Raw genomic sequence first — 14,527 nt, 5'->3', positions numbered from 1 at the left:
ATCAGATAAAAAGAAACAAGAGGACACAGGAAGACATGTTCCAGGAGGTGCTGAAATCCCTCTGGTGCTTCGGACTGTGAGCAGAGAGCATGGAGAGAGAGGCAACTAATGCAAAATTGCAGATGGCTAGTCAGGATAGGAAACGGGCAAAAATAGACGGTAACACTGCTCAGAGAGCAAACAGACATGTTGCGGTCCCTGACTGAACTTTAGGCTGAAAACATCTGTACTCACCTACCCCTGCGGCCTATATTGAACTGCCTTCCAGGACCTCCCCACATTCTCCCCCCACACATTCCTCATGTCTTCTAGACCACAGCAGTACCCCCAGGTACTCCACTCCAAGGGAGATTTTTCACAATCAGAGCAGGACATACACCCAAATGTGCCTGGGATTTTACTGTTCCTTCCCCTTTGAAGATACTTTTCCCTGTAGATATGAAGCTTACATTACTATGACATAGATACGTTTGCATGGCTGTGGAATAAAACTGTACTTATGGAAAGTGAATGAATCTTTTATTCTCCACATATGATGATTGCTGCTAAAATTCAGAGATAGTACAAATAGGTGCATTTGCACGGCTATATTAGCGCACACATAACGAATCACTACAAAGTTCATACCAGGGTGTAAAAAAAAAAAAGCAGCCGATCCACGTCAACGTATCCCACTTCCCTCCCCGGAGGAAACTTCTCCCCCTTGGCTTCACACATGTTATGAAGCGCACAGCAAGCACGGATGACCATGAGGATATTTTTCTTGCAGAGGTCTAACCTGCCAAGGAAACAGCACCAGCACCCCTTTAAGCAGACAAAGGCACATTCAACAGACATTCTGCACCTACTGAGCCTGTTCAACTGCTCCTTGCTACTGTCAATGTGGCTGGTGTAAGGCTTCACAAGCCATGGGATCAAGGAGGCTGGGTCTCCCATTGGCATTTCCACATCCCCAATGGTAATCCTCTGTTCCCTGCTTGCAGCTTTTTGTACAGACCAGTGTTCCTAAAGATGCGTGCATCATGCACCTTTCCTGACCAGCCTGCATTGATGTCGGTGAAACGACCTTGGTGGTCCACCAGCACAAGCAATACCATAGAAAAGTAGCCCTTTCAGTTGATGTACTTTGTCGCCAAAATGGGGATATGCATGTCATCTATTGCCCCACTGCAGATTGGGAATCCCATTGCTGCAAAGCTATCCACTCTTTCATGCACATTGCCTAGAAACACAGTCTTTCGTAGCAGGAGGCGATTAATGGCCCTGCACACTTGCATCACTGCAATCCCCTCCCAGTGGATTTCCTCGCTCCAAACTAATTTGCGCCTGGTGTTGCCAGCTTCCACAACAGTGATTGCCACTTGCTTCTCCACCACTACAGCAGCTCTCATTTTGGTGTCCCTGCACCGGAGGGCTGTGAGAAGCTCTGCACACAATTTCAGGAAGGTGGCTCTGTGCATCTGAAAGTTTTGCAGCTACTGCTCAACATCCCATATCTGCAAAAATGGTGCAATCCCACCACTCAGTGTTTGTTTCTCATGCCCAGGACCAATGATCCACCATGTGCAGCTGCTCTATGAATGTCCACAGCAATGTTGAGTTTTTTCTGTCCATGGCACACAGCAGGGCAGACACCAAGACATCATCATCAGAATCACAGCTCATGAAATATTACAGGATGAGGTGCATTGTGTTCAGAACACTCATCACAATACTGGAGAGCAGTGCAAGATCCAAGGTTTCAGAGAGAGATGGCAGGTATGCAGTTTACAGGGGCTGTTGAAAAGGGGCACAAAATGTATTAGGAAGCCCCTGGAATGATGGAACGGAGAAAAGTGCCTCATGGGATGCTGGGCTGTCATGAGGCATTGCAAACCTTTCCCAGAACATGCTGTGGAAGATGGTGTCAAACTGCCCAGTAGGATAGCTATCCGCAGTGGAGAGCTCTCTGTGTCGATGAGAGAGCTGCTACTGTGGGCGCACTCGGCCAACATAAGGAGCGTAGTGTGGACATGCAACAGCAATGTAATTACAGCAGTGGCTGCTGTATGTTGACAGAACTTAAACCGACTTAACTTTATAGTGTAGACATCACCTAAGCATACGCAACAATATATAGGACACAGTGCCCCATGAGGTGGGCCACAAGGAAACAGCCAACCTACCAAGTCAAATTAGAATGGAAAAAAATTATGAAAATTTATCTGCATATTCTTATTTCTTTTCTCTCTTTTGTCTGCAAGATACCTTAATTCAGTCGGCAACTACATCACTTCCATTGGCAGTGAACCACACCTAAAAGTTTAGTGCCAGATTCTGCTCCCCTTACTCACAGTGAGTAGTACCTTCCTCCTTTCATAATTCTATTGGCAGAATCTGGACCACAGGTAAAACTGTCCCTCTAATGTTCATTTTACCACAGCTAATTTCTAAACCAAACACTTAAAACTCACATCAGTTCTTTGCGAACAGGGGCTGCTAACAGGGAGTTTCGCAAGGGAGTTTAGAAGGAGAGTGGGAAGGGAGCGGGAGTCCCTTGCCGGCCATAACCCCTTCCCTGTGCCCCCCCCCCTAAAATCCTAAAACCTATAAACCAAACTACATTCAAAACCTCTTTCTTTAAACCACCCTTACATTAACTAGGAGACAATGCAGGCAGAAGCCCAGCAGCAGGGTGGGGGCTATCCAGTTTATTGCACTGAGTGTTGCATGTATGATTACCTGCCCTGTGGGCGGGTGGCGTATGTGTGCAGTGGGTGCAAGGAGCTCCTGGCCCTCAGAGACCATGTACGGACTCTGGAGGCCAGGGTGGCGGAACTGGAGGAGCTAAGAGAGGCAGAGAGGTATGTTGATGAGGCTTTCCGGGACACTGTAGAATTGTCCCACCTCCGCTCAGACAGCTCCTGTGCTGTTGAGGAGGAAGAAAGGCCCAGGGAAGCAGAGCGGTCAATGGGAGCAGAAGGAAACCTTCCCATAGTTGGGACCCTCCTTCCAGATGGTGCTGGGGTTGCCTCTCACACTGAGGTTGCCTCTCCGGGGGAGGGAACTCCAGTTTCTAGGAAAAGGCAGGTGTTAGTAATGGGAGATTCGATTATTAGAAATGTAGATAGCTGGGTCTGTGATGACCGGGAGAACCGTATGGTGACTTGCCTGCCTGGTGCGAAGGTTGCGGATCTCTCGAGGCATCTAGATAGACTTATGTGTAGTGCTGGGGAGGAGCCGGTGGTCATGGTACATGTAGGTACCAATGACATAGGGAAGGGTAGGAGAGATGTCCTGGAAGCCAAATTTAGGCTGCTAGGGAAGAGACTGAAATCCAGGACCTCTATGGTGGCATTTTCAGAAATGCTCCCAGTTCCACGCGCAGGGCCAGGTAGGCAGGCAGAGCTTCAGAGTCTCAATGCGTGGATGAGACAATGGTGTAGAGAGGAGGGGTTCACGTTCATTAGGAACTGGGGAAACTTCTGGGATGGGAGGAGCCTATACAGGAGAGATGGGCTCCACCTAAACCAAAGTGGAACCAGACTGCTGGCACTAAACATTAAAAAGGTTGTAGAGCAGTTTTTAAACTAGGAGATGGGGGAAAGCCGACCGCTGCAGAGGAGCGTGTGGATCGGACACAGACTTCTCTTAGGGGAGAGTCTGATGATAGAGAATCTCCAGGTTATAGTCAGGAGGAGAGGACTGAAAAGTATAATGTAAGGGCCGGATCAGATGATAAACAGTCACATAAAAAAGAATTTGGCACATCAGAAAAAGGCAGGCTAATAAACAGGGACAAGTTTTTAAAGTGCTTGTACACAAATGCCAGAAGTCTAAATAATAAGATGGGGGAACTAGAGTGCCTTGTGATAAAGGAGGATATAGATATAATAAGCATCACAGAACCCTGGTGGACTGAGAGCAACCAATAGGACACAATCATTCCGGGGTACAAAATATATCGGAAGGACAGAACAGGTCTTGCAGGGGGAGGAGTGGCACTATATGTGAAAGAAAGTGTAGATTCAAATGAAGTAAAAATCGTAAATGAATCCACATGTTCCATAGAGTCTCTATGGATAGAAATTTCATGCTCTAGTAAAAATATAACATTAGGGATCTATTATCGACCACCTGACCAGGACAGTAATAGTGATGATGAAATGCTAAGGGAAATTAGAGGGGCTATCAAAATTAAGAACACAATAATAGTGGGGGATTTCAATTATCCCCATATTGACTGGGAACATTTCACTTCAGGACGAAATGCAGAGATAAAATTTCTCGATACTTTAAATGACTGCTTCATGGAGCAGCTGATACGGGAACCCACAAGGGGAGAGGCAACTCTAGATTTAATCCTGAGTGGAGTGCAGGAGCTGGTCCAAGAGGTAACTATAGCAGGACCGCTTGGAAATAGTGACCATAATACAATAGCATTCAACATCCCTGTGGTGGGAAGAACACAACTGCCCAACACTGTGGCATTTAATTTCAAAAGGGGGAACTATACAAAAATGAGGGGGTTAGTTAGACAAAAGTTAAAAGCTACAGTGACTAAAGTGAAATCCCTGCAAGTTGCATGGGCCCTTTTTAAAGACACCATAATAGAGGCCCAACTTCAATGTATACCCCAAATTAAGAAAAACAGTAAAAGAACTAAAAAAGAGCCACCGTGGCTTAACAACCATGTAAAAGAAGCAGTGAGAGATAAAAAGACTTCCTTTAAAAAGTGGAAGTCAAATCCTAGTGAGGCAAATAGAAAGGAGCACAAACACTGCCAACTTAAGTGCAAGAGTGTAATAAGAAAAGCCAAAGAGGAGTTTGAAGAACGGCTAGCCAAAAACTCCAAAGGTAATAACAAAATGTTTTTTAAGTACATCAGAAGCAGGAAGCCTGCTAAACAACCAGTGCCCCTTGATGATCAAAATACAAAAGGAGCGCTTAAAGACGATAAAGTCATTGCGGAGAAACTAAATGGATTCTTTGCTTCAGTCTTCACGGCTGAAGATGCTAGGGAGATTCCCAAACCTGAGCTGGCTTTTGTAGGTGACAAATCTGAGGAACTGTCACAGATTGAAGTGTCACTAGAGGAGGTTTTGGAATTAATTGATAAACTCAACATTAACAAGTCACCGGGACCAGATGGCATTCACCCAAGAGTTCTGAAAGAACTCAAATGTGAAGTGCGGATCTATTAACTAAGGTTTGTAACCTGTCCTTTAAATCGGCTTCGTACCCAATGACTGGAAGTTAGCTAATGTAACGCCAATATTTAAAAAGGGCTCTAGGGGTGATCCCGCAATTACAGACTGGTAAGTCTAACGATTACCGGCAAATTAGTTGAAACAATAGTAAAGAATAAAATTGTCAGACACATAGAAAAACAAACTCTTGAGCAATAGTCAACATGGTTACTGTAAAGGGAAATCGTGTCTTACTAAACTATTAGAATTCTTTGAAGGGTACAACAAACATGTGGACAAGGGAGATCCGGTGGACATAGTGTACTTGGATTTCCAGAAAGCCTTTGACAAGGTCCCTCACCAAAGGCTCTTAGGTAAATTAAGCTGTCATGGGATAAAAGGAAAGGTCCTTTCATGGATTGAGAACTGGTTAAAGGACAGGGAACAAAGGGTAGGAATTAATGGTAAATTCTCAGAATGGAGAGGGGTAACTAGTGGTGTTCCCCAAGGGTCAGTCCTCGGACCAATCCTATTCAATTTATTCATAAATGATCTGGAGAAAGGGGTAAACAGTGAGGTGGCCAAGTTTGCAGATGATACTAAACTTCTCAAGATAGTTAAGACCAAAGCAGATTGTGAAGAACTTCAAAAAGATCTCACAAAACTAAGTGATTGGGCAACAAAATGGCAAATGAAATGTAATGTGGATAAATGTAAAGTAATGCACATTGGAAAAAATAACCCCAACTATACATACAACATGATGGGGGCTAATTTAGCTACAACGAGTCAGGAAAAAGATCTTGGCGTCATCGTGGATAGTTCTCTGAAGATGTCCACGCAGTGTGCAGAGGCGGTCAAAAAAGCAAACAGGATGTTAGGAATCATTAAAAAAGGGATAGAAAATAAGACTGAGAATATATTATTGCCCTTATATAAATCCATGGTACGCCCACATCTCGAATACTGTGTACAGATGTGGTCTCCTCACCTCAAAAAAGACATTCTAGCACTAGAAAAGGTTCAGAAAAGGGCAACTAAAATGATTAGGGGGTTAGAGAGGGTCCCATACGAGGAAAGATTAAAGAGGCTAGGACTCTTCAGCTTGGAAAAGAGAAGACTAAGGGGGGACATGATAGAGGTATATAAAATCATGAGTGATGTTGAGAAAGTGGATAAGGAAAAGTTATTTACTTATTCCCATAATACAAGAACTAGGGGTCACCAAATGAAATTAATAGGCAGCAGGTTTAAAACAAATAAAAGGAAGTTCTTCTTCACGCAGCGCACAGTCAACTTGTGGAACTCCTTACCTGAGGAGGTTGTGAAGGCTAGGACTATAACAATGTTTAAAAGGGGACTGGATAAATTCATGGTGGCTAAGTCCATAAATGGCTATTAGCCAGAATGGGTAAGAATGGTGTCCCTAGCCTCTGTTCGTCAGAGGATGGAGATGGATGGCAGGAGAGAGATCACTTGATCATTGCCTGTTAGGTTCACTCCCTCTGGGGCACTTGGCATTGGCCACTGTCGGTAGACAGATACTGGGCTAGATGGACCTTCGGTCTGACCCGGTACGGCCTTTCTTATGTTCTTATGTTATGTTCTTATCAAATTGAGTTTCTTTAGCTGGATGAGAAACAAAGTTTAGCAATTACAGGAAGAAAGCTTTGCATAAGGAAAGCAGAACTACAAGTGAAGCACAGATAGGTATGTGACATTCAAAAGCAGCACTGTGCCTTTTTAAACTTTGCATAGGGAGAAACTGGTAACCTTTCCCAGCTCCAGGAGTGGTGAGAAAGTTTGGCATTCCCCTCATTATTTTCCAGTAAACTCAGATAGAAGTCTGATTACTGAAATGGCTAGAGACTGATTAATAGCTCAATTACTCACCCATTGAAGTCAGTAGCAGATTTTCAACTGACTTCAGTGGTAACACGCGGCAGCTGTTAATGGGTATGTGATGAGATGCCTGGGATCCCTAATGGTGTCTCTCATGAAGAAGCTGTATTTGTACATGGGGAAACGTTGTTTATCTAGAAAAGAGATCTTATCATCATCAGTCATACAGAGAACTCACTGTAGTGCTCAGCTTGGCTATTTAATACCTGACTAAAATATTATTTGTTCCTCTCCCGCTTTTGCCCCAACAGCTGAAGTAAAACTATATGCATAGCTACTTGAAGTTTGCTTGAGTACTTAGTGCAATCTTTTTATGGGTCTACAAAAGAATGTAAGTGCCCAGCATGCTGCAAACAGTCAGTCTGATACATTTGGTGTCATGTGATAAAGAGAGAAATTAGAAAGCTTTTGTTATATATAGCACCTTTTATCATAAGAATGCCTTCCATGCCTGAAGTTCTTACTAACCACAAAGCAGATCATGCTATGTCCATCATCCATTGAGGGGGAGGGGAACTTTTACACATTTCTATGCAAGTGTAAACTGTTACCAGATTAACATATATACTTACAAGGAACAAAATTCTCTAAGCAGTTTAGCAGATAATAGTTATACACCTAAAGATTTATTTCACTACATAACATTAGAATGTTTAAAATGCGTTTAAAAAAAACATAACTAAGATACCTTCATTTTAAAATATAAATTTTCAAAACTTTCTGGAAAAACCTTTCAAAAGTGAACTGTATTGATCAGTCACCTGAAATATGAATGAATTTCCTTTTCTTTATGCCACACTAAATAGAAACTTTGTCACATTAGATAAGACAAAAGCAAGTTACAACAAAGCTACTGAACTATACAGCATGCCATTTTCCATCACATTATTGGAAGTTTCTGGGCACACTAACGGCACTTGGGAAAGACTGAAGCCTTGTCTACATTACAAATGCTTTGCCGGTATAGCTATACTGGCAGAGCCCCCAAGTGTAGACACAGCTTCGGCTGACAGAAGGACCTTTTCTCTTGGTGTAGTAACACCGCTTCCCCAAATGATAAATTAGTTATACCCAGGGGCGGCTGTATGTATTTTGCCACCCCAAGCACGGCAGTCAGGCGGCTTTCGGCGGCATGCTTGCAGGAGGTCTATCGGTCCCGCGCCCCCGCTGCTGAATTACCGCCGAAACCGGCGGACCTCCCTCCCACAGGCATGCCACCAAATGCAGCCTGACTGCCACCCTCACAGCGACCGGCAAGCCGCCCCCTGTGGCTTGCCACCGCAGGTGAGGGGGATGTGGGTTTCTCACACTGGTCACTGACAGAGCTATGCTGACAAAACTTTGTAGTGTAGACCAAACCTTACTTGTTTTAGATTACTGTGGTATGTACTTTGGGGCTCCTGAAAAACAGTGAATAATAGAACATTAGAAAAAATTACTTACAAGTGTTCAACCAAGATATTAAATTAACTAATGAATTTAGCTTAATATCAGGGCCACCTGCCAATCCCAAAACAGAATGTGATGATGACACATTAAATCTAACTAATACTCTGGTACCTTTGTATAGAAAAAATTAACTTTGACCATGCACCCTAGAATTTCCACAAAGTGGGACATGGTCCTGTGTAGCTGATTATTTACAGAATTCTGCTAATGCCATTTACAAACTTATATTATTCAAATTACAGTTGGACTTAAAATATGCTAGGGGCTGTACAGACAAAAGGAAGACAGTTTCTTCCCCCAAAAGCTTAAAAGGATAAAACATACAAGCCATATGTTCAGGTGGATAATCAGTATGTCTTGAAGTTGTTTTGGAAGGGGTCGGGATGAGCGGGGCGTTGGTTATATAAATTAATCCCCAATTATCCTTTTTACCCAGCCATTATTGGATAGCTAATTTCTTGTAGGTGTCAGTAGAAATTGGTCCTGGGGAGGGATATGAATGTGGAGAGAGCAACATTGCAGATCAGCTCAGGAGGGGTGTTCCATGCATAAAGCGTGGTGTAGAACACAACATAGCAATGGTTGTGTGAGAAGTGAACAATGGGGCCCCAGATCATTACTGGCAGAGCAGAGGAGGTGACATGATAACAGACCTTCTGCAGAAATGATAAAAGGCTGTACCTATTATCATCTAGGAGGTACAGTATTAGGTCTGAGAGCTAGAAGTGTAATATTCCCAAATACTTAGCGCTTATGTAGCACCTTTCATCAGGTCTCAAGCCACTTTACAAAAGAGGATGACTATCACAATACCCATTTTAAGTATGGAGAAAACTAAGGCATAGAGGTGAATTGCCCAAGGTCACACAACTTGTCGGTGGCAGAACTAGGAATACAGGCCAGATCTTCTGATTCCTACTTGTGTCCTACTCACTAAAGTGCACTGCCTCAAATACAGCTGTTTTACAAAATATAAACATAATGAATCGGGTTCACCCCATATGACATCTGCTAGAGGAGCAGAGTAAGAAGAGTTGAGTGTGTGTGTGTGTGTGTGTGTGTGTGTGAGAGAGAGAGACGGCCTGTCCATACATTAGTGAAAAATTATAAAAAATAAATAGATTCTGTGTGATGTTAGGGACTAAATACTCAAACTAGTTTGGTGTATGGGTCACTAAAACTTCTGTGGACAGCTCAGCCATTTTGTCTTAAGGGTTCGTGAGCAAATCTAATGTAAAATGCCCAAAAAAGTTTTTTGAAGGGCTATGTACATCAGAGTGTTTGATATCATGAATAAAAGCTATCTGAACAGTTTTCAGATTGTGAAAGCTGGATCTAGAGACAGTCACATTTCTGTACTCTTTTTGCCCTTTTTATTTTTATCTCCACATCCTGAGTCTAGATTGCTGCCAGCATACTGGGTTATTACTATGAGTAATTCCCTTTATTCCCATTTGATTTAAAAACTCTTATTAGTGAGAATGTGCACTGAGGGAGTATATATTATTTGAATTCATATTTTATTATGCATGTATAGTTTGTGAAAGTCTTTATGTTCATGCTCAAGTTGTCAGCCTTGTTTCTAAATAAATATTTTAATTGGCTATGGCAATTCTTTTTGCTGCACAAACAGAAATCCATTCACTCTATACAACAGATTATGAAGAAGTACCTGATGTCTATGATTAATATTTTGTTTAATTCTCATTTAGCCTCTAGTTCAACTATTTCTTGAAAACTTAATTACAAAAGGGAGGAAACTCCCCTCTCACATTTACAGACCAAAATCAAAACAAAAACTAACTCTCTAGATCTCTCTAGAAGAATTACCTTCAAAAAAGATTTACTTGTCATAGGTGTTTATAAAACATGGGGCCAAATCATGAGCCCAGGTGATCCCATAGCAAAGAACCTTTGTAATGCTGACAGACCCCGGTTGTCAACGGACGGACGCGAACCTGGGACCTCTGAAACTTAGTGTACGAGCCTCAGTCTTCTGCAGGGGTAATCAATTATTTTTTGTCAAGATCCAAATTTCTTGGTCAAGATATTGTGAAGGTTCATACTCCAGAGAAAATACAAAAATAAAATAATAAAATAATAATAATAATAAGTAAATATAAAGATATTGCAGTCCATTTTAAACCATCTGGCCATCCGGATTTGGCCCACGGTCTGCCTATTGATGATCACTGATCTACTGCATGAGCTAAAAGCCACATGGCTCTTAGCCAAGGCTGTAGCAGACTCATTAATCTCTAGCTGGTCTAGATACCACTAAAAGGGAACAGACCACCACAACAAGCAGGCATGGGTTACACTTTCAAGGCCTTTAACCTATCTGAGTTCTATAGCTGTGAAAATGTGTACAATTCCTGAGAGGGAGAACCCCAAATTTTCAATCCTTATACTGCTGCTCTCCATCATCACAGCCTCAGTGGAGGGAGTGGGTGGGGCAAGGTCAGGATACTTAAAAGGGAAGTAGTTCATATGCATGGAATTTCTCCCCCCCCCCATTCTCCCAATGATTCCCTTATGAAGTCATCCTGTCTGTGGTTCAGAGAGACATAATCTGCCTCTCCCTGTGCCAGCAGGTGTGACTCTAACTTGCACTCTCATCAGGGCTGGGATCATATCTTCTTTTCTATCTGCAAAACACCATGCACGTGCAGACCTTCCACCACTGTTTTAATACTAGTGCTGCTCCAGGGGTGAACGTGACACTATACACCAGATGCCAGCATTTTTAGCTCCAAGATAACTAGAGCTGTTCTGACCAGTGTCAGGCAACATTAGTAAAAACCTCAGCAGTCATTCTACACTAGTGCTCCCAGGGTTGCTAGCACTGGGAAAACAGCAATGGGAGCCCTATGTCTCTGTATAGTAATGACCCGAGAACTCTTGTCCAAAGAGATGTCAGAATGGTCATAAACTCACAGGTGCATCATAATAGTGAGAAATAAAGTATTTGATGTCAAATACTATTTTGCCTCTAACTTGAAAAGGCCAAACTAATGTAAATATTTTTTTGTTAAAAGTAAATAAACTTCAGGCCTGAATACCTATATTCTACTTCCAGCCCCACCTAAAGTTCTGCAACCAAGTTTTAAAAAAAAACAACAAAAAAAATAAAAAATTAGTTGTTAATGTAAATGCTAGCAGAATATAAAGTACACAGCCACTGTTACAAAATTAGTAGAACTTTATCAGCTCTACAGCAAATGGATTTAAAAAAAACCTGCATTAACAGACAAGATAAATAAAGCAGAGCTTTCATATTACTTTAAGTTGGCTGAATAATGTCATTACCGGATGGATAGAAACCCTGCAGCACAGAGCTGTAGCACAGAATGACACCAGAGGGGGTACTCAAGAGTTAGTAGAACAGGATTTATTATATCCTATGGAGCATTTGGAGATTTGACCCAGTGGAGATTTTCAGCAACATATGAAAATTTCCTAGTGGTGCTTGGTCCTACTGCAAATAAAGTCATGTTGTTTCACAGAGAAACAACATTATCTCAATATTAACAATAAAAATACACTCACTGATTATCCTCTGTACCTACAGGATATAGTTAGCAAGAGAAAGCAAAAAATAAAACATTATTCTTTGTTAGTGAGCACACAAAACCAATTAATCCTCAACAGCTACCAGGTGGCTTCTCTTTCTAAGATGTTGCTCAGCTTTCTCACAACATTCTTGTTCCTGTGGCAAACTTACAAATCCTAAAAGTTTAAGTAATTTTGAAATAGCGGGACTGATCAATTTTTCAGACCACAGACTTGTTTGATGAAGAGTAAAAAGAAAACACCTTTGAACACAGGGAAAACTTTAAAGAACTGCTCTCATTTCTTCCTACTCTCCCATCTCATAGAGCAAGAGGGAAAGTAGTGAGACATGAGATCAGTGATGATTTGGGTGCACTGGGGAGGAGGAATTTGAATTTGAAGCAGTAAGAGACTGAAACCAATGAAAAATTTGTGGAGGGAGTGATATGATTGGAGCAGCAGTATTTTGGGTAGGCTGCTGGATACAAAGGTATGGGGAGGTCAAGGTGGAAAGAGAGTAACCAAAGTGAAAGATGAACAAGATGTAGGTAATAGCGGAGATTATGAGGAAAAGGTGGATTTTGGAAGAAGCCAGATGACTTAACAGCAAAACCAAACCAAACCCAAACTAGATAGGAATGAGAAAGGAGAGAGAAGATGCTACTGCTGCTGAGGTTGAGAGACTGGGGGTACGTCTACACTACGGGACTATTCCGAATTTGCATAAACCGGTTTTGTAAAACAGATTTTATAAAATCGAGTGTGCGTGGCCACACTAAACACATTAAATCGGTGGTGTGCGTCCACGGTCCGAGGCTAGCGTCGATTTCTGGAGCATTGCACTGTGGGTAGCTACTCCGTAGCTATCCCATAGTTCCCGCAGCCTCCCCCGCCTCCCCTCCCCCGCCCCTTTGAATTTCCGGGTTGAGAAATTCATTGTCGCGGGTGGTTCTGGGTAAATGTCGTCAGTCACTCCTTCCGCTGGGAAAGCAACGGCAGACAAGCATTTCATGCCTTTTTTCCCTGGATTGCCCTGGCAGATGCCATAGCATGGCAATCATGGAGCCTGTGTAGCCTTTTGTGACTGTCACCGTATGTGGACTAGATGCCGCTCACAGAGGCGATTCAGCAGCGCTACACAGCAGCATGCTTTTGCTTTTGCATGATAGCAGGGATGGTTATCAGCCATATTGCACCATCTACCATACCATAAATTGGTAATAAGATGATTGTGGCTACCAGTCCTTTTGCACTGTTCCATTTGCTGCTGTCATAAGTGCCCCTGGCTGCTCTTAGCCAGGGGCGCAAAGTTAAAATTGGGAATGACTCCTGAGTCAATCCCTCCTTTGGTATCTAAAAATAGAATCAGTCCTGCCTAGAATATGGGCAAGTCCCTAGAATATGGGCAAGTCCCCTAGAATATGGGCAAGTGTACTAGAGAACCACTGTATCAGAGAACCAGAGAGCACAGCTGCTCTGTGTCAGATCCTGCAGAAATTATGAGCTGTATTCTATTCACAGGGGGTGCTCCTGCAACAACCCCACCTGTTGATTCCGTTCTTCCCTCAGCCTTCCTGGGCTACCATAGCATTGTCCCCCCACTTGTGTGATGAAGTAATAAAGAATGCAGGAATAAGACACAGTGATTTGTTAGTGAGATATGAGTGGAAGGCAGCCTCCAGCTGCTATGATAGTCCAGACAGGACAGTAAGGAGTGTGTAGGAGAGGAGCCCAGCATCCCTCTGCTAGTTCAGGGGCACTTGAATCTTTTCTTTACACATGAAGGGTGGGGCTGATGGAGCTCAGCCCCCTGTTTCTATGACGATGATGGTTATCAGCCATACTGCACCATCTACCATGAAAAATTAGGACCAGGCACCCTTGATCGACCTAACAGATGCTGGTCATCATGGTTACCAGTCCTTTGCACTGCCCCTTTTGCCAATAGGCTGATGATGAGGACGGGTACCAGTCTTATTGCACCATCAGCCACCCATGGCGGCGAAGCAAGGATGTTGGTGTTGAGTGCTGCAGCATCGGGTCTATCTGCAGCATTCAGTAAAGATAGGGTGACATGTTAGAGTCAAGAGAGGATTGTTTTCCCTTTCACTTCTGGGGTGGGTAGGGGGGTGTGTAAATTGCCGAGCTATGCCCTGACCCACCGCGACACTGTGTTTGACCCTAGAAGCATTTGGAGCTCAGCCAAGAATGCAAATACTTTTCGGAGACTGCAGGAACTGTGGGATAGCTTGAGTCCTCCAGTCCATGAGCGTCCATTTGATTCTTGGGCTTTCCGTTACGTTTGTCACGCAGCAGTGCGCTGAGCCCCTGCTATGGCGTCTGTCTGGAGATTTTTTAAAAATGATTTTGAATTTCGTCTTCTGTAACGGAGCGCTGATAGAACAGATTTGCCTGCCCTTACAGCGATCACATCCGCATGGTCCATGCGGGAGCTC

The 14,527-nt window shown here is 43.1% G+C and overlaps 1 protein-coding gene across 10 annotated transcripts in view; it reads right to left on the bottom strand.

Annotated features, from left to right (window-relative positions):
- PPFIBP2 (PPFIA binding protein 2) overlaps positions 1–14,527 on the bottom strand; it is a 206,031-nt gene that overhangs the window by 172,898 nt on the left and 18,606 nt on the right. The gene's annotated exons all lie outside the window — the stretch shown is intronic.

This window comes from Mauremys reevesii, linkage group 4 (genome assembly GCF_016161935.1).
Source record: "Mauremys reevesii isolate NIE-2019 linkage group 4, ASM1616193v1, whole genome shotgun sequence".
NCBI classification, from domain to species: domain Eukaryota; kingdom Metazoa; phylum Chordata; order Testudines; family Geoemydidae; genus Mauremys; species Mauremys reevesii.
This window is presented reverse-complemented; position numbering and strand designations above follow the sequence as displayed.